This window comes from Bubalus bubalis, chromosome 4 (genome assembly GCF_019923935.1).
Source record: "Bubalus bubalis isolate 160015118507 breed Murrah chromosome 4, NDDB_SH_1, whole genome shotgun sequence".
In the NCBI taxonomy this organism is placed as follows: Eukaryota; Metazoa; Chordata; class Mammalia; order Artiodactyla; family Bovidae; genus Bubalus; species Bubalus bubalis.
Genome location: NC_059160.1, coordinates 119,057,368 through 119,085,038, shown reverse-complemented (window position 1 = coordinate 119,085,038; position 27,671 = coordinate 119,057,368). Strand labels below are relative to the sequence as shown.

The 27,671-nt window shown below is 39.6% G+C and overlaps 1 protein-coding gene across 1 annotated transcript in view; it reads right to left on the bottom strand.

Moving 5' to 3' along the window:
* The window catches only part of TSPAN8 (tetraspanin 8), a 70,094-nt gene extending 45,830 nt beyond the window's left edge, over window positions 1-24,264 (bottom strand). The window contains exon 1 of the mRNA XM_006073198.3: window positions 24,198-24,264. The gene's annotated coding sequence lies outside the window, so the exon portion shown is untranslated. The remainder of the gene's footprint in view (window positions 1-24,197) is intronic.
* Window positions 24,265-27,671: the final 3,407 nt, after the last annotated feature.

Here is a 27,671-nt window from a genome sequence, read left to right as displayed (position 1 = left end):
TATGACTTTTAAAAATTGTGAATTGCTGTATTCTACACCTTAAACATATAATATTGTACATCAACTATTGTTTGCTGTTTAGTTGGTAAGTCATGCCTGCCTCTTCTGTGATGCCATGGACTGTAACCTTCCAGGCTCCTCTGTCCATGGGATTTCCCAGGCAAGAATGCTGGGGTGGGTTGCCATTTCCTTCAGAAAGCAACAGAGAAGCCAGAGCACACATAGGGGTTTTCATGGTGGAAGGAGGGAACAGTAAATTCAGTAAAGGAGGAAATAGACATATTGCCAAGATTTGGTAGGCTGATGGTGAGTCTAGAACCATCCCAGGAACCCAAAAACTAAATCCACCAAAAGACACTCTTCTTCCACAATATGACAGTAATGCACCACCATATTCTTTCTCCTCCAGGTGGCTTGCCCTGTACTCTCTTCAGTTCATGCCCTGTCTTGTGATCACAGACTATCCCTAGATAAGAATACATCAAAATTGACTAGGTATCCATTTACCAAACTGCCTTCTCAGGTCATGCTAGTGGTAAAGAACCCACGTGCCAATGCAGGAGACATGAGACTTGGTTTTGATCCCTGGATGGAAAAGATCCCCTGGAGGAGAAAATGGCAACCCACTACAGTATTCTTCCCTGGAGAATCACATGGACATAGGAGCCTGGTAGGCTACAATCCATAGGGTAGCAAAAAGTTGGATATGACTGAAGCAAATTAGCACTCACTCACTCAATTACAATTCAGTCCTGCTTCCAAAGATCGCCTTTTCATTGCATTTTAGATATTTCAAAAATTCTTCATTTAAACATGACTGCTTTCTTGTTCCATTTCTATAGATTTTACTAGCTGATTTCTCAGAGGTCAATCTTATTCTTCTCTCCAAACTGGGATGTGGGCCCTTGTATGGATGACACTCAACAAGAGAATGAAGATTGCAAAACACAGCTATGTAATCACCAGCCCAGGATCACTGGATACTCCATTTTTGTGCTGAATATTTGCCTGGTTGTTTGCTTTTTAAATGTACAGTTTAAATGCCAACGTACTTTCCCATGAGTTCTTCCTGAATCAGCCTTTGTGTGGACAGTTCACAGGTACACATTAGCTGCCAGTATAATTAGGCTCTTGGGGTATCAGGGGTTAAGAGGTAGGGAAGTTACTGGAGGCCACCAACACAGAATTTAAAAAGAAAAATATATATATCATAGGGTGGGGATAAAAAAAAATAATAGGCTGTCTGATACAAGCATATTTAATGTTTGTATCAGACACTAGATTCTCAAACTAAAGGAGCCAAGAAAATGTGACACAGGCTCTTTGCGACCCAATGGTCTGTAGCCTCTACCAGGCTCCTCAGTCCATGGGATTTTCCAGGCAAGAATACTGGAGTGGGGTGCCATTGCCTTCTCCAGGGGATCTTCCTGACCCAGGGATCAAACCCGGGTCTCCAGCATTGTAGGCAGACGCTTTACCCTCTGAGCCACCAGGGAAGCCCTCTTCCATGACTAGTCAGAAATAAACACAGACATTTTACCTCATTAGGATCTCACAAGTGACTAATTCCAAATTAGAAAGGTTTATTCAACCTCACACAGTGGGAATGAATTGCATGTCTATTCTGCTTCCCAGGAGACAATACATAACAGGAAATAACTATAAGAAGTCATTTATCAGGGAATCTCAAACTTCCATTTCGTATCTTTATAAGAGGCAATAGCATGGATCCCTTATAAGCTCAGGTAGAAAAGAACTCAGATTCTGGTTTGAATTTTTTTTAACCATGAAGAGTCCTATTTAGATTTTCCTTGTACACTTGGAAAGCCTTCTTAATGAAAGAAGACAAACAAAATAGATATCCCAGGAATTCTATGGCCTACCACCTAAAAACAAGAGGGCCTGGCTACATTTTCCCTACTCTTGGCCCGTATGAATGGATCACCCTAATTTCAATCCATATCAAATAAAAGTACACTATTCAAATGCAATCTTTAAGGATACAATAACCAAATGAAATCTTTCCAGAAATGAGCATGGAATATGCCATTTCTCCTAGAAATCTCCTCTAGCTCCTTTTTTCATTTATACTCAGGCTGTGCTGTGTCCTTCCTTGAACTTCCAAGTAATTCTCTTATTTATTAACAACGTGATTGATTCAAAAAATGCTTTAGTCATAGGCCAACCATGTGAAGAGGTCAAAACTTTTTAAAATAAGCTATTCTTGGGGTCAGGTAAGTGCCTGTGGGTAAAACAAAATCAAGGGATTGTTTCACTTTATGTGAAGTCATCATGCTTGTGCTCAGTCTCTAAGTCGTGTCTGATTTTCTGTTGCCCACTGGGCTCCTCTGTCCATGGATTTCCCCAGGCAAGAATACTGGAGTGGATAGCCATTCCCTTCTCCATGGGATCTTCCTGACCTAGGGGTCAAACCTGCATCTCCTGCATTGGCAGGCAGATTTTTATCACTGAGCCACCAGGGAAGCCCTACATGGAGTCATATTGACTCCTAATTCTACCTACATTAATCATTAAACTTCCAGAAAATATTCCAAAGGAAAGGGTACTGATTGTTTTTAATTGTGGAAAGGACCCAAACCTTCTCTGCATTTTCTTCTTGAAGCTTTAGCGAGCCAGAGAATTACTGTAAGTGTTCTGCTCTCTTTCCTCTTCACTCTTCATGCTTTCTCGGATGCACAAGCGTGAAGAGGTATTGTTAAGCCAAAAATCCAGGCCTAGCTAAGGCCCATCTGAAAGGAATGTGCAAATCTGGGAACATATTCCAGTATTTCTAGCTACCAGTACAGGACCTGATGTATATGCAGTATCAGCCAGAAATATCAAGTTTCTCAAGAATCACTGAGTCTCAGCCAATCCCCTAAAGAGCTTTCAGGAAATAGTTCATAAAGCACTTCTCTGTGCAGTAAAAGATTATGTCACCCCCAGGCTTTGAACCCTCTAATGGATCCCATCACAACTAAGATGAAATCCAAAGCCACACAAGATGGGCCCTTGGCTGCCTCGCTGACCCCATTTCCTCCTCCCCTTCTCCCTCGCTCAGGCTGCTCCAGCCACAGTGGACTCCGTGCTGGTCCTTGGACCTGCCAAATGTGCTCCCAACTGGGTGCCTTCCCATTTCCTCTCCCCTCCGGGGAATCCTCTTGATCTGCAGAGTGAGATGGCTCATCCCCTCTACTCATTGGATTACATATTTCTTTGTCTGATTGAAATTTTCCTTTCTGGAATGGAAACTTCAGAATATTGGGAACATTTTTTGTATGTATTGTTTATTACCTGTCCCTGGAGCTCAGGATACAGTTCAGTTCAGTCTGTCAGTGGTATCCGACTCTTTGCAACCCCATGGACTGCAGCACACCAGGCTTCACTGTAATCACCAACTCCCAAAGCTTGCTCAAACTCGTGTCCATTGAGTAGGTGATGCCATCCAAGCATCTCATCCTCTGTGGTCCCCTTCTCCCACCTTCAATCTTTTCCAGCATTAGAGTCTTTCCAAATGAGTCAGTTCTTCACATAGGGCTTCCCTTGTGGCTTAGCTAGTAAAGAATCTGCCTGCAGTGGGACCTGGGTTCAATCCCTGGTCTAGAAAGATCCCCTGGAGAAGGGAAAGGCTACCCACTCTGGTATTCTGGCTTGGAGAATTCCATGAACAGTATAGTTCATGGGATCACAAAGAGTTGGACACGACTGAGCGACTTTCACTTTCAGAATGTTGTAGGTGTTCAGTAAATATTGAGTGAATTTAGTCATTCAGTAAGTTACCTGAATACACTAACTTATTTTTTAATAATAACAAAGATTTTTTAATAATAACAAAGAGCTATTCACCATTACCTTCTTATTGCCTAGCACAGTGACTGGCACGTTTTAATATCCATATGTGCCAGGATACAACACTGCAAAAGGAAAATGAGGCTGCTCTTATGAACCTTATATTCCACCAACTTGAGGCCGCAAACAAATACAAAAATACACCCAGGGATCAAACCAGTGTCTCCTGCATAGGCAGGAGGATTCTTTACGACTGAACCACCAAAGAAGTCCCCTTTAAAGAGGTAGTTAAGGTAAAACGGGGTCACTAAATTGGACTTTAATCCAATATGATTAATGTCCTTGTAAGAACAGGAAATTAGGACACATATATGGAGGAAAGACCACATGAAGATGCAAAGAGAAGACCACCTACAAGCCAAGGAGAGAAGGCTCAGAAGAAATCAACATACCAATATCTTGATCTTAGAATTCTATCCTCTAGAACTGTAAGAAGATTAATTTCTCCTAAGTCACTCAGTCTGTAGTACTTTGGTATCATAGCCCTAGCAAATTAACATGGCAAGTTTTAAGCAGTTAAGTGACATGATACAGTGATCCAGGAAGATGATGATGGTGGTTTGTCTAGGTTGAACGTGCAGAGGAAGAGAAGCAATTGGATTCAAGATACGCTTTAGAACTAAAATCGATGTTGAAGGTGAGAGAAAGAGAGGATCCTGGATGCCACTCAAATCCTACTGTGAGCAACAGGGTACTAGCGACGTCACCAAGACAGAGAAAACCCCCAACCCCACCAGTTCCCCTATTAACAGCATCTTGCTTTAGTGTGGTATATTTATTGCAGTTGATGTGTTAACTATTAACACATTATTAATAACTAAACCCATAGTTCACATTAAGGTTCACTCTTTGTGTTGTACATTCTATGGATATTGGTGAAAGTATGACATATACCCAACCCACTGTTCAAGTATCATGCACAATAGTTTCATGGCCCTAATATCTGTACTCCACTGACCCATCCTCTTTCCCTCCCCAACTCCAACTCCTGGCAACCACTGATTTTTTTACTCTATGTATAGTCTTGCCATTTTCAAAATGCTGCAGAGTTGGAACTATACCATTTGATCCTGTGGCATAATAAGAAATATTTGCTTAGCTTTTGTCCCAGTTCCTGGCAGACAGCTTCCAAAACCCCTAGAACCTTCAGAAGAATAACAATGTCTTTTGTATGCTAATAAAATGACTGGTGACTGGAGGACCCTAAATAACTGCAGGATGGTAGCTGGTTGCCTGAGAGACTAAGGCTTGATTGCAACTTTCAGCCCCACCCCTGACCTCTGGGAGGGAAGAGAGGCTGGATATTGAATTGATCATCAATAGCTAAGGATTTAACCCATCATGTATATCTTATGAGACCTGTGTAAAAACCCCTAACTAATGATATTGAGAGAGCTTCTAAGTTGGTGAACACATTGAGGGGCTGGGTGGGTGGTACGACTAGAGCAGGCCTGGAAGCTCTGTGCACAGCAATCCCCTAGTACCTTCTACTGTATATCTCTCCCGTTTGGTTGTTCCTGGGTTGTATCCTTTATAACAAACCAGCAGTTTTAAGGAACGTGCCTTCCTAAGTTCTGTGAGTCACATAAGCAAATTATAGAACCTGAAGAAGGCATATGGGGACTTCTGAAGCCAGTCCCTCAGAAGTGACCAGCATTTGAAGGGGGGGGTGGGGCGGGGAGGGGTGGGCACACTGTGAGACTGAGTCCTTAACCCCTGGAGTTTGTGCTAACTTTGAGTAGTTAATGTCAGAACTGAACAGAGTTGTAGGATATCTCTGGTGTCTGGAAAGTTGGAGAATTGGTTGGTGTGGGGAGGAAAAAAACCCGTTATTTGGTAACAGAAGTGTTGTGAATAAAAGCAGTTCAGAGTTCCCTTTTCAGAATGACCTCTTTCACTTAAGAATGTGCATGTATATTTCCTCCATGACTTTTCATGGCTCAATAATTAATTTCATTTTAATGGTAACTAATATTCCATTGTATAGATATACCAGCTTATTTATCCATTCACCTATGGAAAGATATTTTGATTGTGTCCAAATTTTGGCAACATGAATAGAGCTGCTATCAACCTTTATATACTAGTGTTCATATGGACAGGAGTTTTCAACTCAATTAGCTAAATACCAAGGAGCATGATTGCTGGATCATATGGTAAGAGTATGTTTAGTTTTGAAAGAAACTGCCAACTATCCTCCATAGTAGATCTACCATTTTACATTCTCAGCAGCAATGAATGAGAATTGCTGATTCTCCACATCCTTGCCAGCATTTGGTATTGTTGGTATTCTGGATTTTGGCCATTCTAATAAGTGTGTTATGGTATCTCACTGTGTTTCAATGTCCAATTCTTTAATAACATATGAGTCCTTTTTCATACCTTTATTTACCATCTGTAGATCTGTTGTGAGGTATTTTTCAGATCTTTTGCTCAGTTGTTCTTTGGGTTTTTTGTTTTCTTATTGCTAGGGTTTTAGAGAAAATCATTTGTCAGATAATGTGTTTTGCAAATACTTTCTCCCATTCTGTGGCTTGTGTTTTCATTCCCTTAATCCCATTTGCTTTTTTTAATGAAACAAGCATCATTACATGGGAAACTGAGACTCAAAAATATTATTCTTAATTCTTTCTTCCAATTTACTGACACATTTTGTTAATTCCATCTCTGAAAACTTCTAGCCTCAAGTCCACTGCCAAAACCATATTGTACATTATTAAATTACTACATTAACTGTCTCCTGGGATCTTAACATTTCAGTCTGTCAGGAACTGTGAAGGTTCTGATGTTTTACCCTACTTTCAAACTAACAAACTAGCCTATTGGAATTGACAACAATGAGACTCCTAATTAGAGACAAATGTCTTTATAACTCATGGCACAGCAACCTCTATGAGCCTCTTTTTCATTGGTTCTTTTGGATCCCCAAGTCCCAAAGGAGAAATGCCCAGCAGTCTAGGTGGATGTTGAGGATAATTAATTTATACCACACTGAGAGACTCAGGTTAGGAAACGCCAATTTCTTAAAATCGTCCTCTTTAAAATCCCTCCACCACAAGGGAAATGCAGTATCTATTTTCCAAGGACATTCTTTAAAAGTTTTCAGTGTCTGCTCAGAAGATATGCAGCAGTGTGAGAGACCCATGGAGAATTTTCCCTCAGTGTAATCTTCATCTCTCTACTTTATGGTGGACAGTCAGAACAAGTAATCAATTAAAAACTCCTTATGTTTAACAAAAATACCTTTGATAGTTCTGTTTCCTAAACAAAATATAAATTCCTCATATTCGAGGCCTTTCAACACCTTGAAGAGCATTCGAAACCCTTCAACACCAGTCTCCCAACCTCCCCTTTTAACCTTAATTCCTAAGACTTCCCAATATGTACCATCCATGCCAATGAATAAGGACTTTTTCTGACTTTACCAGCTCTATATATCCTTTTATTCCTTCCATTCTTCCTGCCTCAAATATTCTCCCCATATCAATAATCACTGATAGAGTCAGGTCTGTTCAACTCTTAACTCATGACATGTTTTTAAAATAGATCTCTTCCTGTGAGGATGTGGAGTAAAGGGAACCCTCTTGTACTGTTGGTGGAAATGTAAACTGATATAGTCACTATAGAGAGCAGTATGGATATTTCTTTGAAAACTAGGAATAAAACTACCATATGACCCAGCAATCCCACTACTAGGCATATACTTTGAGAAAACCATAATTCAAAAAGGCACATGTACCCCAAAGTTCTCTGCAGCACCATATGCAATAGCCAGGACATGGAAGCAATCTAAATGTCCATTGACAGATGAATGGACAAAGAAGTTGTGGTACATATTAATATATACAATGGAATACTCAGTCAGTTCAGTTCAGTCACTCAGTCGTGTCTGACTCTTTGCAACCCCATGAACCACAGCACGCCAGGCCTCCCTGTCCATCACCAACTCCCGGAGTTTACTCAGACTCACATCCATCGAGTCGATGATGCCATCCAGCCATCTCACCCTCTGTCGTCCCCTTCTCCTCCTGCCCCCAATCCCTCCCAGCATCAGAGTCCAATGAGTCAACTCTTCACATGAGGTGGCCAAAGTACTGGAGTTTCAGCTTCAGCATCATTCCCTCCAAAGAAATCCCAGGGCTGATCTCCTTCAGAATGGACTGGTTGGATGTCCTTGCAGTCCAAGGGACTCTCAAGAGTCTTCTCCAAAAAAAAAAAAAAAAGAGTCTTCTCCAACACCACAGTTTAAAAGCATCAATTCTTTGGCACTCAGCTTTCTTCACAGTCCAACTCTCACATCCATACATGACCACTGGAAAAACCATAGCCTTGACTAGACGGACCTTTGTTGGCAAAGTAATGTCTCTGCCATAAATAGGAATGCATTTGAGTCAGGTGAACTGAGGTGGATGAACCTAGAGCCTATTATACAGAGTGAAGTCAGAAAAAGCAGAAAACAAATATCATATATTAATACATATTTATGGAATCTGGCTTCCCTTGTGGCTTAGAGCACAAAGAATCTGCCTGTAATGCAGGAGACATGGATTCAATCCCTGGGTCAGGAAGATCTCCTGGAGAAAGGAATGGCAACTCACTCCAGTTTTCTTGCCTGGAAAATTCCATGGACAGACAATCCTGGTGGGCTAAAGAGTTAGACATGACTGAGTGACTAACACTTTGTGGAATCTAGAAAAATGGTACTGAAGAATCTATTTGCAGAGCAAGAATAGAGACACAAATATAGAGAACAGACTTGTGGACCCAGCAGGAGAGGGAGAGGGTGGGATAAATTGAAATAGAAGCATTGACATATATACACTACCATGTGTAAACTAGATAGCTAGTGGGAAGTTGCCTTAAAAATAGGGAGTTCAGTCCATTTTTCTTTGAAAACCTAGAGGGGTGGGTTGGGATAGGTGGGGGAGGCTTAAGAGGGAGCTGATAACCGTATACTTATGGCTGATTCACATTATTATACAGCAGAAACCAACACAACATTGTGAAGCAATTCTCTTCCTTCTCATCTCTTATGGCATTTTTCCCCATAACTCAATTTAAGTATTCTCCATTAGTCAGTAGTCTATTTGCATTTTCTTTCTACTAGTGTGCACGCAGCTAGGGTTTCTATTCTTCAACTTCATGTCTCTCATACTATGATCCATATCTAGTGAATATTGAATGTTAATCAATAAATAGATATTATGATTTTTGCTTTTCCCTAAGTAATGGGCTTCCCCTGTGGCTCAGATGGTAAAGAATATGCTGCAATGCCAAAGACCCAGGTTCAGTTCCAGGGTCAGGAAGATCCCCTGGAGAAGGGAACGGCAACCCTCTCCATTATTCTTGCCTGGAGAATTTCATGGACAGAGAAGCCTGGCAGGCTACAGTCCATGGGGTCTCAAGAGTCAGACGCAACTTAGCAACTCAACAATAACAATGAAAGAAAAGGACAAGTTATCAAGAATGTCAATGATAGTAAGAATCTACTTTGAAGATACTCTTTGGGAGGTAGTGTTTTAGTTGATGTGAAGAAATAAGGAGTCAGTCATACAAAGAGTTGACAGGGGGATTATTCAGGAAAAGGAAAGGTGTTTTACTTCTTTCACAAGATAGCTACATATAAAGTGCTCAGCACAAGACTGCATTTTGTAAATTCTCAGTTAGTGATCATATTTGTAATTGCTATGACTGTTGACCTTATTCTCTTGGTAGCCAGCCCATAAAGACCTGCAGAACACTGACTAATCTTCTAAACCCTAACAGATACTAAAAAAATAAGCACTGGCAGCTACATCTTTAAACAAGAGGGAAATACATAGAAAATTCTACAAAACAGAAAATCTCATGAGAAATTCAGCTTCCTTTCTCTCTTTTTCCCTTCATTAATCATTCTCTAGATTTCTATATTATGAAAAACCTCACTAATTAATATAATGATAATTAAGGAATTCACATTTGTTCTGTAAAGCAAATGAATAATGTAATCAAAATACAAGGAGGGAGAATGTTTAATTAAGGAAACCTTTTGTTTCTGAACATTTGCAACCACATACATTTGCATACAATCAATGTGTTGATTACAAATGATGGACTTTTTTATTAAAGCAAGATACATTAAGATCTTACTCTTTAACTCTTGATCTTCTTAAACTTATCTTTCTTGTCAAAGTTTGCCATAAATAAGGTATATCACTGAGACAGATTCTTTTCTTTGGTTAGTCCAAATTAAAGTTCTTTGTGTGGCCAGTCCTAAACTGACCTGCTTTCCTTTCATAGATTTTTATAATTCATACTTTGTCATTTTCCAGAAGTTAGTGGATCTAATTAAGTTATACTCTTTTATGGTTAAATGATTTTTTTAAATTGTTATAATTTGATAAAGATTGAAAAGGTGTTCAAGATATGTTTCCATCCTTTATTATTCTGCCAAATCTTCCTTTCTATAATCCTCAGGACTATTTCCACATCTCTAATTCCATATGCCCAGAGCCCCATAAGGGACCCATATGGTCCTCTACATACCTTTAAAAAAAATTGTCTTTGTTGTCAACCTCATGGCAGGAGATGAACTGTTAAGTTTTAGCACCAAGATCCTGAAGTCAGGCCTCTCCTTAGACAAAAGGTTTTAAACTTGACCCTGAATGACTAAATTGTTCTATTAATCTTAAATGATAATATTGATGTCCCATAGGAAGGACAGTTTCAGATCATCTCTAGAGTATGTCTTATTCAGATCATCACATAAGGTATTTTAAAATATCCAAGATAAGACAATCATCCAAGACAACTTTTGGTTACTGTTAAAGCATTTTTTTAAAATAATAATGTCATGACATTCATGTAGATATCAAATAAGCATGCATTTAAATTTTAATTAATCATTAATCAAGGAGTTGGTAAGAGGTTACAAGCAACTTAAAAAAGACTCCAAAGACCATATGTTGGTCAAGAGCACTGAAATGAATGTGCAAATGGAGGCAATGTTAGCTACTTTCACAGTGAAGGACAGGAAGGTAAGAAAAAACAGTTTTGGAGGAAAGATAAGCTTAGTCATGAAAATTTTAAAGTTGAGGCTAAAAACAAAGAACAGAAAGTTGGATACCAAAAACTAAAACTCAAGAGAAAAGTCAGCAGTGATAGAGATTCATGAATCTCTCATTGTAAGGAGATAATCAAAACCATGAGAAAAAATAAAATGACCCCAGATAGGCAAAAAGTCAAAAGAGAAAAGACAGAGGTAAGAATGTTGGGATACTTCAATGTTAAAAGTATGGACTAGGAAAAAGGACCCTATGAAGGGATGAGGAATGAGGAGAAGTGGGGGATTCAAGAGTGAGAGAGTTGCAAATCCTAGGAAAGGAATGGTTTCAAGGATGATGCCTGCATGCATGCTAAGTCACTTCAGTCGTGTCCAGTTTTTTGCGGCACTATGGACTATAGCCCGCCAGGCTCCTCTGTCCAAGGGATTCTCCAGGCAAGAATACTGGAGTGGGTTGCCATGCCTTCCTCCAGGGGATCTTCTTGACCCAGAGATCAAACCCATGTCTCAGTTCTCCCTCATTGGCAGGTGGGTTCTTTACCACTAGCACCACCTGGGAAGCCCTTCAAGGATGATACAATGGCTCATTTCAAATGCCATTTGTAAGACAAATCCTGTGGAGGTCTCGTCATCACTTTCTTTACCAGAGAGCTTTTGGTAGTGAAAAGTGTGGTTAAAGAAGTTACTTGAAATGTGAATAGGGGACTTCCCTGGTTGTCCAGTGGTTAAGACTCTGTGCTTCCACTGCAGGGGGCACGGCTTTTGACCCCTGGTCAAGGAACTACGATCCCACATGCTGTATGCCATGAGGCTCAGCCAAAATAAAAAAATAAATAAAATAATTTTTTTTAAAAGAAAGATGAGTAGGAATACCTGGTTAAAGATAGCAGATAGAAAATATTCATGTACTCTTGTTCTTTCTTGAATTCACCAAGATAACAGTAAAGAAATTTTGAAACCCATTAACCTGTGGAGACAAACCCAACAAGTGAGGAGGCAACAAAAAATTTTGGAATCTGGAAAACTGATGGATGAGTGGCAAATGACTACATGATATCAAGAACGATGAATCCTAAATCAACAGTGAAGACAGTTAAGAAGCCAATCATTTCTTCCCACAGATCCCCTATCCAAGTATTCTGGAAGTAGTGGCACCAGATTCTGATGCTGCTGAAGTTTGTCTCTTCCCAGCTGGTGCTAGTGGTAAAGAACCTGCCAATGCAGGAGACATAACAGACATGGATTCAATCCCTGGGTCCAGTCTGGAAGATCCCCTGGAAAAGGAAATGGCAACCCACTCCAGTATTCCTGCCTGGAAAACTCCATGGACAGAGAAGCCTGATGGACTACAGTCCATGGAATTACGAAGAGTTGGACACAACCGAAGTGACTAGCATGCACAAGGGGTTCAAAAGAGAAGAATCATTTGAGGATTTGTACAGAACAGACTCCAAGATGGCCACCCTCTCCAGTAGAAAGACTTCACCTCTTACAGAAGACTAGAAGTTTATCGTCTGTAGAGGGTGAAAAAGTTCTTGCACTAGAAGATGCCAACACAGTCATTGGAAGTGTACCCATAGTGAATTCCAGGTGAGTGGGAATTGGGATTTAAAGGAGGACCTTTGAATACCAAATATTGAAATCTTCAGCCCTCTTCGACAAGTCTGTCCCCATAAAACTGGCAGCTAGAATTATAACTTCCATGCAGGAGATTAGAAACATCTTTCCCAGAGACTCCAGCCAGCACAAGGGGAAAGTCCTAAAATATGGACATCAGGAATTCCTGAGGAAACAGGCAGCCGCATCTCCACCATTAAGCTTATTGTCCATGATGCAGAATGCACACTACCCTCTCAGATATTTTCATCAGCTTTTAAGTTCTTCAACTTAAACATAAACATATAGTCGAGGATCCCCAAACAACTAAAGAAAGCTGCTAACATGAAAACAAAACAAGCAGCAGAAATATCAACTGTGTAGGGAGGTGAAAACCTCAAAACAATAATATTTATATGTCAGAGAAATAAGACATGTTACCCTTGAAACATGAACAGAAATGCTGCAGATAAGGGAAACAAAGAATAAGAAAGAACTCTTGGAAAAATAGAAATATGTTTGCAGAAATGAAAAAAAGGAAATCTTAGAAAAGGAAAAACTAAGAAAAATGAGGAACTCTCCTAATAAGTAGATCAAAAGATAACAAGAAAATAAATTAGAAAAGCAATAAGGGAAATTCAATATTCAAATAATAGAAGTTTCAGAAAGAATGAATAAAGAAAATGGAGGAAAGAAATCATCAAATAATAAATTCAAGAACACATCCTACACTGAAAGCACCCACAGAGTGTCCCCCCAAAATAAAACAGATAAAATATTCCACATCAAGGCACATCCTGAGAAATTTCAGGACATTGTTCACAAATATATTCCTTAAAAAGTAGCTGTAGAGAAAAAGAAAATACAAGTAAGGAAGATGAAGAGGGCATAGTAGGAGGATGCTGAGCTCACCTTCCCTGAAAATACATAAAAAATATGACCATATGAGGAGCAATTCTCACTGAAAACAATCAAGACACTGGCAGAAACTATTCTACAACCAAGGCTGTAAGGAAAGATCCAAATGGAGTCTGATGGGAAGCATGGAGAAGTGACCTAGTCAGGACCCACACACCTAACAGGGGACATGGAAGAGGACAGAAGTATTATGGTCTCAGATATCCAGATATCCTTCCTTGTGAGTGAGAAGTTTGAGTCACTTTTTCCTTTCAGTTGGTCAGTCATGTCTGACCTTGCGACCCCATAGACTGCGGCACACCAGGCCTCCCTGTGCATCATCAACTCCCGGAGTTAACTGAAACTCATGTTCATTGAGTCTGTTCATCAACCATCTCATCCTCTGTCGACCCCTTCTCCTCCCGCCTTCAATCTTTCCCAGCATCAGGGTCTTTTCCAAAGAGTCAGGTCCTTGCATCAGGTGGTCAAAGTATTGGAGTTTCAGCTTTAGCATCAGTCCTTCCAATGAATATTCAGAACTGATTTCCTTTAGGATGGACTGGTTGGATCTCTTTGCTGTCCTAGGGACTCTCAAGAGTCTTCTCCAACACCACAGTTCAAAAACATCAATTCTCTGGCACTCAGCTTTCTTTATAGTCCAACTCTCACATCCATACATGACTAGTGGAAAAACCATAGTTTTGACTAGACAGACTTTTGTTGGCAAAGTCATGTCTCTGCTTTTTAATATGATGTCTAGTTTGGTCATAACTTTTCTTCCAAGGAGTAAGAGCCTTTTAATTTCATGGCTGCAATCACCATCTGAAGTGATTTTGGAGCCCTCCATAATAAAGTCTGTCACTGTTTCCATTGTTTCCTTATCTATTTGCCATGAAGTGATGGGACTGGATGCCATGATCCTAGTTTTCTGAATGTTGAGTTTTAAACCAGCTTTTGCACACTCCTCTTTCACTTTCATCAAAAGGCTCTTCAGTTCTTCTTCTCTCTCTGTCATAAGGGTGGTGTTATCTGCATATCTGAGGTTATTGATATTTCTCCCAGCAATCTTGATTCCAGCTTGTGCTTCATCCAGCCCAGCATTTCTCATGATGTACTCTTCATATAAGTTAAATAAGCAGGGTGACAATATATATCCTTGACGAATTCCTTTCCTGATTTGGAACCAGTCTGTTGGTCCATGCCCAGTTCTAACTGTTGCTTCTTGACCTGCATACAGATTTCTCAGGAGGCAGGTCAGGTGGTCTGGTTTTCCCATCTCTTGAAGAATTTTTCACAGTTTGTTGTGATCCACACAGTCAAAGGCTTTGGCATAGTCAATAAAGCAGAAGTAGATGTTTTCCTAGAACTCTCTTGCTTTTTTGAAGCTCCAGCAGATGTTGGCAATTTGATCTCTGGTCCCTCTGTCTTTTCTAAATCCAACTTGAATTTCTGGAATTCACTGTTCACATATTGCTGAAGCCTATCTTGGAGAATTTTGAACATTACTTTACTAGCATGTGAGATGAGTGCAATTGCACAGTAGTTTGAGCATTATTTGGCATTGCCTTTCTTTGGTATTGGAATGAAAACTGACCTTTTCCAGTCCTGTGGCCACTGTTGAGTTTTCCAAATTCGCTGGCATATTGAGTGCAGCACTTTCACAGCATCATCTTTTAGGATTTGAAATAGCTCAACTGGAATTCATTCACCTCCACTAGCTTTGTTCATAGTGATGCTTCCTAAGGCCCACTTGACTTTGGACTCCAGGATGTCTGGCTCTAGATGAGTGATCACACCATCGTGGTTATATGGGTCATGAAGATCTTTTTTGTATGGTTCTTTGGTGTATTGTTGCCACCTCTTATTATCTTCTGCTTCTGTTAGGTCCATACAATTTCTGTCCTTTATTGTGCCCATCTTTGCATGAAATTTTCCCTTGGTATCTCTAATTTTCTTGAAGAGATCTCTAGTCTTTCCCATTTTATTGCTTTCCTCTAGTTCTTTGCATTATCACCAAGGAAGGCTTTCTTATCTCTCCTTGCTATTCTTTGGAACTCTGCATTCAAATGAGTATATCTTTCCTTTTCTCCTTTGCCTTTCATGTCTCTTCTTTTCACAGCTATTTGTAAGCCCTCTTCAGACAACCATTTTTCCTTTTTGCATTTCTTTTTCTTGGCGATGGTCTTGATACCTGCCTCCTGTACAGTTTCATGTACCTCAGTGCATAGTTCTTCAGGCACTAGCAGATCTAATCCCTTGAATCTATTTGTCACTTCCACTGTATAATCATAAGGGATTGGATTTAGGTCATACCTGAATGGTCTAGTGGTTTTCCCTACTTTATTCAATTTAAGTCTGAATTTGGCATTAAGGAGTTCATGATCTGAGCCACAGTCAACTTCTGGTCTTGTTTTTGCTGACTGTATAGAGCTTCTCTATCTTTGCCTGCAAAGAATATAATCATCTGGTGGTGTCCATGTGTAGAGTCTTCTCATGTTGTTGGAAGAGGGTATTTGCTATGACTTTGCTATGCCAAGTGTATTCTCTTGGCAAAACTCTATTAGCCTTTTCCCTGCTTCATTCTATACTCCAAGGCCAAATTTGCCTGTTAGTCCAGGTATTTCTTGACTTCCTACTTTTGCATTCAGTTCCCTATAATGAAAAGGACATCTTTTGGGGTGTTAGTTCTAGAAGGTCTTGTAGGTCTTCATAGAACTGTTAACTTCAGCTTCTTCGCATTACTGGTCAGGGCATAGACTTGGATTACCATGATATTGAATGGTTGCCTTGGAAATGAACAGAGATCCTCCTGTCATTTTTGAGATTGCATCCAAGTACTGCATTTCAGACTCTTTTTGATTATGATGGCTACTCCATTTCTTCTAAGGGATTCCTGCCCACATTAGTAGATATAATGGTCATCTGAGTTAAATTCACCCATTCCAGTCGAGTTTAGTCTGCTGATTCCTAAAATGTTGATGTTCACTCTTGCCATTTCCTGTTTAACCACTTCTAATTTGCCTTGATTCATGGACCTATCATTCCAGGTTCCTATGCATTATTGCTCTTTACAGCATTGGACTTTACTTCCATCACCAGTCACATCCATAACTGGGTGTTGTTTTTGCTTTGGCTCCATCTCTTCGTTATTTCTGAAGTTATTTCTCCACTGGTCTCCAGTAGCATATTGGGCACCTACCGACCCAGGGATTCGTCTTTCAGTGTCCTAGCTGCCTTTTCATACTGTTCATGGGTTTCTCAAGGCAAGAATACTGAAGTGGTTTGCCCCTCCCTTCTCCAGTGGACCACGTTTTGCCAGAACTCTCCACCGTGACCCATCCGTCTTGGGTGGCCCTACACAGCATGGCTCATAGTTTCATTGAGTTAGACAAGGCTGTGGTCCATATGATCAAATTGGTTAGTTTTCTGTGATTGTGGCTTTCAGTCTGTCTGCCCTCTGATGGAGAAGGATAAGAGGCTTAAGGAAGCTTCCTGATGGGAGAGACTGAGGGGAAATTGGGTCTTGTTCTGATGGGCAGGGCCATGCTCAGTAAATCTTTAATCCAATTTTCTGTTGATGAGTGGGGCTGTGTTCTCTCCCTGTTATTTACCTGAGGCCAAACTGTGGTGGAGGTAATGAAGATAATAGCGACCTCCTGCAAAAGGTCCCATGCAGACACTGCTACATTCAGTACCCTCAAGCCTGCAGCAAGCCACTGCTGATCCACGCCTCCACTGGAAACTCCTGGACACTCACGGGAAAGTCTGGGTCCATCTCTTGTGGGGTCACTGCTCCTTTCTCCTGGGCCCTGGTGCACATAAGGTTCTATTTATGCCTTCCAAGGGTCAGTTTTCCCAGTCCTATGTGAGTTCTGGCAGTTCTATGGTGGGGTTAATGGCAGCCAAGAGGGTTTATGCCATACCCAGGTCTGCTGCACCCAGAGCTTCTGCCCCTGCGGCAGTCCACTGCTGACCCATACCTTCTCAGGAGACACCCAAACACAGTTCTGTCTCAGTCTGTGTGGGGTCTCTGGGTCCTGGTGCACACAAGGTTTGTTTGAGCCCTCTGAGTGTTTCTGGTGGGTATGGGGTTTGATTCTAAATGTGATTTTGCCCCTCCTACCATCTTGCTGGGTCTTCTCCTTTGCCCCTGTATGTGAGGTATCTTCTCAAAGTCACTTCAGCCCCACAAAGCCACTTATTAGGTACCCAATTTAAAAATGGGCAAAAGACCTGAATAGGCATTTTTTGGAAGAAGGCATACAGATGGCCTATATTACATGAAAATATGTGCAGCATTGCTAATCATCAGGGAAATGCAAATCAAAACAATAAGATATCAGCTTTCACCTGTCAGGATGGCTATTTTCAAAAAGACCACAAATAACAAATGTTAGCAAAAAGGTGGAGAAAAGGGAACCCTGGTACCCATGATGGGAATGTAAACTGGTGTAGTCCCTGTTAAAAACAGTATGGAAACACCTCAAAAAACAGAACTATGATATGATCCAGCAATTCCACTCTTGAGTGTATCTGGAAAAAAAAAAAAAAAACACTAATTCAAAAAGGTTATTTGCAACCTGATGTTCAAAGCAGCATGATTAACATCCAATATATGGAGGCAACCTAAACGTCCAATCAACAGATGAGTGAATAAAGAAAATGTGAGGTATACACACGTATACATATAATATATGTATTGTATACATATAAAATGTATATAATGGAATATTACTCAGCTGTAAAAAAAGAGAGAGAGAGAATGACATATTGCCATTTACAACAACAGAGATGGACCTGGAGCATATTATACTCTGTAAAAATAACAAAGACAAATTCTGTATGTTTTGACATGTATGTGGAACCTAAAAATATTTTTAAATGAATACAGTATAACAAAACAGATACACAGATATAGAGAAGGGAGAAGGAAGTAGGGAGGGTCATATAGGAACAGGGGATTAAGAGGTACCAACCACTGTGTATAAAATGAATTAGATACAAGGATGCACGATACAGCACAGGGAGGATAGGCAATATTTAATGATAACTTTAAATGGAGTATAAGGTATACAAATATTAAAACGCTATGTCATACACTCGAAACTAGTATTATAAATCAACTATTGTTTAATAATGGTAAATAAATAAACAAAATTAAGTCACAAAAAAATCAAGGATTAGAATATCTTTGGATTTCTTAGCAGCACAAAAACAGTGGCAAAATGGTTTCAAAATTCTGATAGAAAGTGCCTTCTGATTCAGAATTCTATGTAGAGACATACTACCAATTGAGTGTAATGAAAGACTGCAGAGATTTTTAGACATGCAGGAAACCAAAATATTTACATCCCCTATGTACCCTTTCTCCAGAAGTTACTACAAATATTCTGCCAAGAAGAGGGTATAGAAACAGGAAACCCACCTCAAGGGTTAGGCAGAGGAAATTGTGAGTGATGAGCTAAGACTACAGAAGGACAGGCATGTCACAGCCAGTCAAAACTGGAGCAGGTCAGAAGTTCCAGTAAAGAAGTCTGCAAAAGGTGAAGTTGATAAAATCCCTGGTGTGTTTTGAGGGATTAAATCAGTTCATAGAAAAACTAAGCAAATGAAGATAAGACAAATTAACTCCAGGCAATATTTAAAAATTGTGCAGGAAAGAACATCTAATCATGTGCATCCCCCGTGAATGACATTTAAAAGTCATAGCCATGTGACACCGAAATTGGTCTTTAACTATATAGGAAAGGGAGTTCTTGGAAGTACATGTGTGAAGGACAGAGTTAGCAATAGAAGAAACCTCATTTTTCATAGAAGTGGTCAATAGATAGAGCCTACAATGTAAAAATCAAGGAGTAGTATGCTACATAAAGATATTAAGAGTAAAAAATAAAAGAAATAAAAGTGTATTGCCCATGGGCTGCCAGAGAGGCAAAGTCTGGAGTTTTGTTATAAACTTTGGAAAACTATCTGACCCCTTAAGCTGAAATTTTAATCAAATTTTACATTTTGGTAAAAATGTAAACTAAATTTTTAAAAAGTGAATGGGAGTTGAGGACATTGAGATAACTACACATGAGTTTTGGATGAATTCGGTGGGGGAAGAAAAAGTAAGGTGGGTAGGTAAAGAAAGACAAGAGAAGTTTTTTAAAAATACAGAGAAGTGAGACTTCCCTGGCTGTCCAGTAGTTAAAACTTTGTCTTCCAATGCAAGGGGTGTGGGTTAGATCTCTAATCAGGGAACTACGATCCCACATGCCTCAGGGCCAAAAAAAAAAAAAAAAAACCCAAAACATAAGACAGATGCAATATTGTAACAAACTCAATAAAGATTTTAAAATGGCTCACATTTAAAAAAAAGTTTTATTTAAAAAAATAATGAGATTCTTGAGCATTTACGTGAGCCGCAATGTCAGAGTCAGAAAATGGAAAGAAGTCACAAGTATAAATGCAAGAGGAAACTGTAAGGGAACAGGGTCCTCCCCTTGATGGAGTAGGGAGAAATGACTTGGAAAGCACAACTTTGCACAGAAGAGGGGACACCTCTTCTGAAATTTGAGGAGGGGTGGGAAAGCGTGTGTGCATACAGACAAAAACGAAGTGATCTTGGAAGGGAGAAGCAGGAAAAATATAATAGTCTAACACCAAATTCTCAAAATTCAGTGAACTCTGAGATTTGAATTTTCACTAGACATTTGAGATAGTCTTTCTAGTATGCAAAATCAGTCTCCACTATTTTTGTTATTACGTTGTGAAGTCAATGCACTCAGTGATCCCTGACCTTTTCAAGTCACTCATGCAGCAGTAAATGTGGGTTTGCATTCATGTATACACACACACTCATACCTCTTTTACTTACTGACAGGCGCCTGCTTCCCAAGAAATTACGCTGATACCATAGCAAAGAAGGCTTTGGAATTTTCTTGTAATTGAAAGAAATCTATTCCTGTTTGCATCTCTTCAGGATACAGCAGCAGTGGTACCTTGTGGCCGCCACCAGCTTAACTACACTTAATTTAGGTCTGGCAGTTCAACAACAGGTTCATCAAGTTACACTTCCTGTGCATCTCTAGAGCCATGTTAATCGATCATGCCAACAACAGTGTCAGTGTCCTGTAAGATCACATCTTCCAAATGATAAATCATTAGCCAGGGAGCAATAAGTAATCAATTGCCTCCATCCTATGTGATGGAGCTAAATTTTCAATTTCAGCTTTCTCACATTTATGTGCCCTGTAAAATTCCTGGTTGCACTTCAAACACAAATAACTATCATTAATGGAGAATTTATAATGTGTCAAACACTGTTTATGTTTTGTGTATTCATGTCAGCATTTTACTTTCATTAACTTATGTTATTCTCCTAACAGCCACCTTAGAGCAGAAGTAGAATATGTACTGGCCTTGCTTTAAGGAATGTGAAGTGACTGAGCCAGGATTCAAACCCAGGCACGTCTCCCTCCAGAGTCCTAGAATAGCAGATACTATGCCTCTCTTGCTCCCAGGGCACAGGGGCAACAGAGTGAGGTTTAGGCTAAAACCTGGACAGTGGTCCATTGGAAAAGGCCATTTCTCCTTTTTGCTTCACAGCATATTTGATGCAAGCCTTTAATAAAGCTGACATCTGCTAAAAACCTTATATAAATTCTCCCTCCTATTACAAACAGTCTTCCTGAATTCTTTAGGGCTTGGAGATGACTCTTGTGTGTATGTGTGTGTACATGTATGCCCATATGCCAGAAACTCTATGTTACTTTTTCAAATTTAGCAATAACATTATGAATTATAGAAGTTGGTGCAAAAGTAACTGCAGTTTTTGCATTGTTGAAATTTGCTGTATGATACCAGAATACACTCTTAAATAAATGTGGTTATGTTATACATCACTTTAATGTACATTTCTGGCTTTTTTTTTTTTTTTTTTTGCTAATGACATTGCTTTTTTATATTTATTTAAGACTATGAAAAAATGTTAGACAAAAAGCAAATCTGAGCAGTTTTCTTACTTGAGTTCAAAATGGATTGTAAAGCACTGGAGACAACTCACAACATCAACAACACCTTTGGCCCAGGAACTTCTAGCAAACATACAGCACAGTGGTGGTTCTATAAGTTTTGCAAAAGAGACAAGAACCTTGAAGATGAGGCTAGCCATCGGAAGTTGATGACAACGAATTGAGAGCCATCATTGAAGCTGATCCTCTTACAACTACACGAGAAGTTGCTGAAGAGCTCAACATTAAAATTCTGTGGTCGTTTGGCATTTGAAGCAAATTGGAAAGATGAAAAAGCTCAATAAGTGGTGCCTTGTGAGCTGACAAAAAAAAAATCATCATTTGGAAGTGTCATCTTCTCTTATTCTACCCAATAACAAGGAACTGTTTCTCAATCAGATTGTGACGTGCAACAAAAAGTGTATTTTATACAACAACCAGTAACAACCAGCTCAGTGGTTGGATGGAGAAGAAGCTCCAAATCACTTATCAAAGCCAAACTTGCACCAAAAAAAGGTCACAGTCACTGTTTGGGGGTCTGCTGCCTGTCTGATCCACTATAGCTTTCTGAATTCTCGTGAAAGCAATACATCTTAGAAGCATGCTCAGTACATCAAGATGCACCAGAAACTGCAATGCCCGCAGCCAGCATTGGTCAAAAGAAAGGGCCCAATTCTTCTCTACGACAATGCCCACACAGCCAGCGCTTCAAAGGTTGAACAAAGTGGGCTACGAAGTTTTGCTTCATCCGCCATATTCACCTGATCTCTCACCAACTGACTACCACTTGTTCAAGCATCTCAACAACTTTTTGCAGAGAAAATGCTTCCACAACCTCCAGTATGCACAAAGTGCTTTCTAAGAGTTCATCAAATCCTGAAGCATGATTTTTACCCTACTGGAATGAAGAAACTTATTTCTCATTTGGCAAAAATGTGTTAACTGAAATGGTTCCTATTTTGATTAATAAAGATGTGTTTGAGCCTAGTTATAATGATTTAAATTTTATAATGATTTAAATTTCAGGGTCCAAAACCACAATTACTTTTGTACTAACAACTCAATTTGTGATTATCCATGGTGCTATGTTTTATGGGGGGGAAACTGGGATTCAAAATGGCTAAGTGATGTCTTATTTAAACAACTCAGAACTGCTGAGCCTAAGAGTTTGGGAGAAAATGCAACATAGAACCACCTTTTGAACCCAGCTCCGAATACAAAAGCTGGGAATACAACAGAAGGTACAGCTGTATCCCTCTTATCTGTTGCTGTTATGCAAATGGCCCAAAGGTGATGAAGAGATGTAAATATTTCTCATTAATTTTGTTAAAGACCCTTGATGGCATTGATTTAGGAAATTATATATGTATACCATTAAATGGAGACACGCAAAATGAATCCTTAATGCAGGAAATGATAGGGTACACTCGGCTTATTATTTTTTTATGATGGGGAATAGAACAAGGATGCTTATTGAACATAAATATAAGATTATACAAAAGTTATTCATAAGTCTCATGTTGTACAACACAGGGCTCAACAATCCCTTGGATGCTGAAAACAACTGTGCTTGGTCCTTCTAAAAGACAAAAGATTTCCCTGAACAACTGCATTTCTTTCCTGATAAAGCAGGAGTTTCTCTGCTTCGCAATATTCAAAGGACAGCCTGTTCTCACCAAGAACCAGGAAACAATGCTCTGCTTTCTATGGAAAACTGGCCTCACAAAATTATCCTGACCTTGAGATTTTTTGAAGTAGAATCAATGTGAAAGCTGTCCTTGGGCACCTCCTTTCCCAAAACAACAGTTTCATGGGAAATTTCCACTACCTGAATCATGGTTTCTACTTTTCTCACATTTTATTCTTGTCTGTTGAAAAAGCCCTTATTTATTTCAGTTGGAGCCCACAGAGGACTGGCATACACAAAGTCACTGTAATAACTCACACCCTCAGGAGTTAGAAAAGGATAATTCAATTCTTTTTAAAAATCACATAAAACTATATTTTTCTTCCTATGGTTATCTGGCTGTATACTCCAAATCTAAATATACTAAGGACATCAAAAAATAGAGTATGTTTGTGCATGCTATATGCACCATCTTCAGAAAGCTCTGCCTACTTTAACAGACTTTTTTTTTTCCACAAAGAAGATTCTAGAAACTATACAAGCCTATCTTGTTAGAAAATAAAAAATAAATTTGCACACTGATGCCAGCTAAACCCACAATCAACTTTAAAATACAGTTCCACATTCGTAATTATGCAAAACATCCCAAACCTGAGGCTGTCACACCCAAGGGAAACCCTCAAACTTAAAAATCTCATCACTTATGTGACTTTCAGAGATGTGTACTCTTCTCTCATTTCAAACTACATCATATGTTACAGTTTCATCAAAGCAGTTTGTTTCATTTAAAATATCTTCAAGGAGCTTAGCAAGAACAGCTGCAATGCAGGTCCCTCCTCTCACAGGAATACTACTGAGTGTTCCTTTCTGTTTTGTCTTCAGACTAGACTTGATTAACCAGATTTCTGGTAAGTCTGCCCAGACACCTGACTCCATGTTCAAAGTTAATTGTTGTTTGTCTCACATGAATATAAGAGTGGATAACAACTTTAGTGTACTTTTTATAGGGAGAACAAACAAGTTTTAACAGTCAGAAAGGAAGGGAGGAAGGACAGGAGGGAAGGAAGAAGAGAAGGGAAGAGAGAGGGAGAGGGAAGAGGAAGAATTTTTTATAAGAGACTGCCCTGATTGCTTTTTATGGCATAACTAATCAACATACTTAGCTGTATTGTCATTAGCATTAATCAGTTACCCTGTCAGTGTAGAGTCAGTGTAGAGTCAGGAAGCAGCCATTTGCTCTGCAGACTTCAGTATATGAAATATAGTGATGCTATCTTACATACATTGTCCATTGTGACATCATTTGGCCAATGAGCCCACACTCTTCAAGTTGGAACCTGTAAAGTGCCACTGTGAGCCCTCCTCCTGAGCAACCCCACCCTGTTCCAACCTGCCCCACCCCACCCCGTTACACCATTATTTGAATAATCTTACTCCACTATGGTTTGTTTCAAATTGGTTACAATTCAACAAACTATTTTCTGCAAAATAACCAAGACATATGGACAAAAGTAAAGGAACAAATTAAAACATTTTAGCTGTTAAGATGAACATAAATATATACTATGCCTCCCTGGTAGCTCAGTCTATAAAGAATCTACCTGCTATGCAGGAGACCCAGGTTCCATCCCTGGGTCAGTAAGATGCCCTAGAGAAGGAAATAGCAAACCTCTTGGGTATCCTTGCCTGGAGAATCCCTTCAGTCTTTGGGGTCGCAAAGAGTAAGGCACAACTGTGCTATTTACACTTTTACTCTAAATAAACTAATCAGATGTTTGTCCATACATTATACATAGAATCACCATCAATAAAGCAGAACTGCCAAAACTGAATCCTGAAAATTAAAGGAAATGTTGACACTAAATTTACACACATTTTGGGTGTGTATCATCAATCTTTTAATTCTTTTTAGTTTCACACATCTGGTCCTCTTTGTTTTCCTGTGAATTTTTGTATATAAAATAATACTAGTTAATGTCAGAAACTTGACATTGTTCCTTTGAATTGTCTAGGATGCAGCTTTACAAATGTGCTTCTTTACTGGGGCAACATATTCCGAAGAGTGGGGTTTCCCTGATGGCTCAGTGGTAAAGAAGCTGCCTGCCAATATCAAAATCAACCTGCAGGAGATACAGGTTTGATCCCTGGGTGGGGGAGATCCCCTGGAGAAGGAAATGGCAACCCACTCCTGTATTCTTGCTTGGGAAATCCCATGGACAGAGGAGTCTAGAGGGCTACAGTCCATGGGATCGCAAAAGAGTCCAACAGGACTTAACGACTAAACAACAATTTAGAAGAGTAGAGACTCATCATCTCCAGAAAGAATGGTTTAGTTATAAAAACTAGTGGTGCGGAAAGTACAGTGTCAAAAGCCATTAACTCTAACTCACACTGCCACCACCTGTTTACATGGCAGCCTTGATCACAGGTGTATCACTACATAGTGGGTCATCCTGGGTGGCTCAGACAGTAGAAAACCTGCCTGTACTGTATACACACATCCTGTATTTTAAGAGGTTCGTATCTCTGGGGAAACAAAAATCTCTGTAAAGCAGAAGTGTATGTATCGGTGGTTCACTGATTGGGGTGAGAATCTCAGGGCATAGATGCTTTCAGTATTAGTTCTAAGCTTCATCCAGGGACAGTCATCTTCTCAAGTGAAAGACTTGGAAAAAGATTCCCCCAAGAATCTTTTAATTACCCACAAATGAAGAAAGTAGATAGATTAGACCTAATTTAATTAGCTAAATGCCTGTATATTGCTTTTCCAGGGAAATGAGTAAAAAGAAGAACCCCAGACTGAAAACTATAAATGCATTCTTCACAATACGTACATATGGCAGTCCCATTCATGGGTAGCAGCATAATGCAATGAGGTGTCAGGTTCTGGGTTTTTTCTAGACCTGGTTTTCCCATTCAGTAGCTATATGATGTTAGAATGGTTGTCTAAATTCTCTGGGCTTTCATTTGTTCATATTTTCCAAATGGATAGGAACTGTGTGTCTTGCTTTGTCCTGTAATCATAAAGGTTTTTAAACTCAGTCACTGAAATGTATACAGAAGGGAAAAATTACATTGTAAGACTGTTATAGCTTCTGCTATTTCTGTTTCATTATTCCCAGGCAAGGCACCGGGAACATACCACTACTACCAGGCAACCTAGATGGCTCGACAAGCTTTCTTGTCCAGTATTAATATCCACTGATGCAATTAATCAAGCTAGCAGAACTTCCAGAGAAAACAGATGCCTACAAGGGAAAAATGGCATGGATCTGCCTCACAGTTATTTCCAGGCAGCTCTCCTGGTGGATGCCAGGTGAGTGACTAAATCAGGATTCAGCAAACTTTCCCTGTGGAAGGCCAGATAATAAATATTTTAAGTTTTGCAGGCCTTTGTCAAAACTATGCAACTCTACCATTATTGTACAAAAACGGTCATAAACAATATGTACATGAAAAGTATGGCTCTGTTCCAATGAAACTTTATGGTCACAGATATTTAAATTTCATAATTTTCACATATCACAAAATATTCTTTTTTTCCCCTCAACTGTTTAAAAATGTAAAAGTCATTCTTAGCTCTTTGGTGTACAAAAGCAAGCATTCCCCAGTATTTGGGCCAATGACCTTAATTTGCAGATCTCTAGATGAATGTTAGGAAATTATAGAGGCTTTTCCTCTGGCTCTGTTGAGATGTCTGGGTTACACTGTGTGGTTATTCACTGTTCTCAGCACTGATTCCCCTGGCAAGGGACAGTGGCAAGGGACAGTGTGCCAAGTGAATACACCGAGAGAGAAACCAAACCACACCAAACATCTCACAGGTGGCACCAAGACAAAGGTGAGCAGTGGATACAAGTCCAAAGCCAGGTGGCAGGTACTCTGATCTCTGATCCTGCCTTCACCACAGAATCACCATGAGACTAAAGGGAAGATAACAGTGGGCGCCCCACACAATACAGGCAATGCCACGTTGGTGCCTGCACATGAAACACAGCATTCTGCCCTCTAACAGAGCTTATCTAGTACCTTGATCATCTGCTCCTGAACTGGTTTCACAGGTTTTGGAGGCCCCCTGCCCATTATAGAGGGGAAAATTCTGTTTAATACCATGTACACCCAGTCTTACCTCTAATTCCCTTTGGAAATTGCAAATACTTCTTAAAAGAAAAAAAATTCAGTAAGTCACCAATGTTTGTGTTGATCAGATTATTTTACTCAGGGCTTAGAGCAAACATAACATGTGGTAGAGGCCTGGGGTGAATAGACATTCAGAGAGAAGAAAAAAGCCATCAAGAAGAAGGAGCACCCAAACTTCGTCAGTTTCATAGTTCAGACTAAGTGGATTCTTGCCATTTGTTCCATAGCATTTACTGAGCTCTTCCTCAATTCAAAGTTGGAAACCAGAACCTTTACCTTCATGATGCTTACCAACACGGAAATATGATTGAGCATTATCCCTGTGTTAATAATAGCCAATTTTAAACTAAAAGGTCAACTGGACTCTAGTAAGAAAGTCAGATTTAGTTGGGAATTTCAGACGTATTCATTTTCACTCAAAATAGCCTATAATCAAATCTGCAGTATAATGATACACTGCGTTGACTGCCTACCAGATCCTTTTGCTTATATTTTTTTCTCACATTTGTAACCAGAATACATTGGT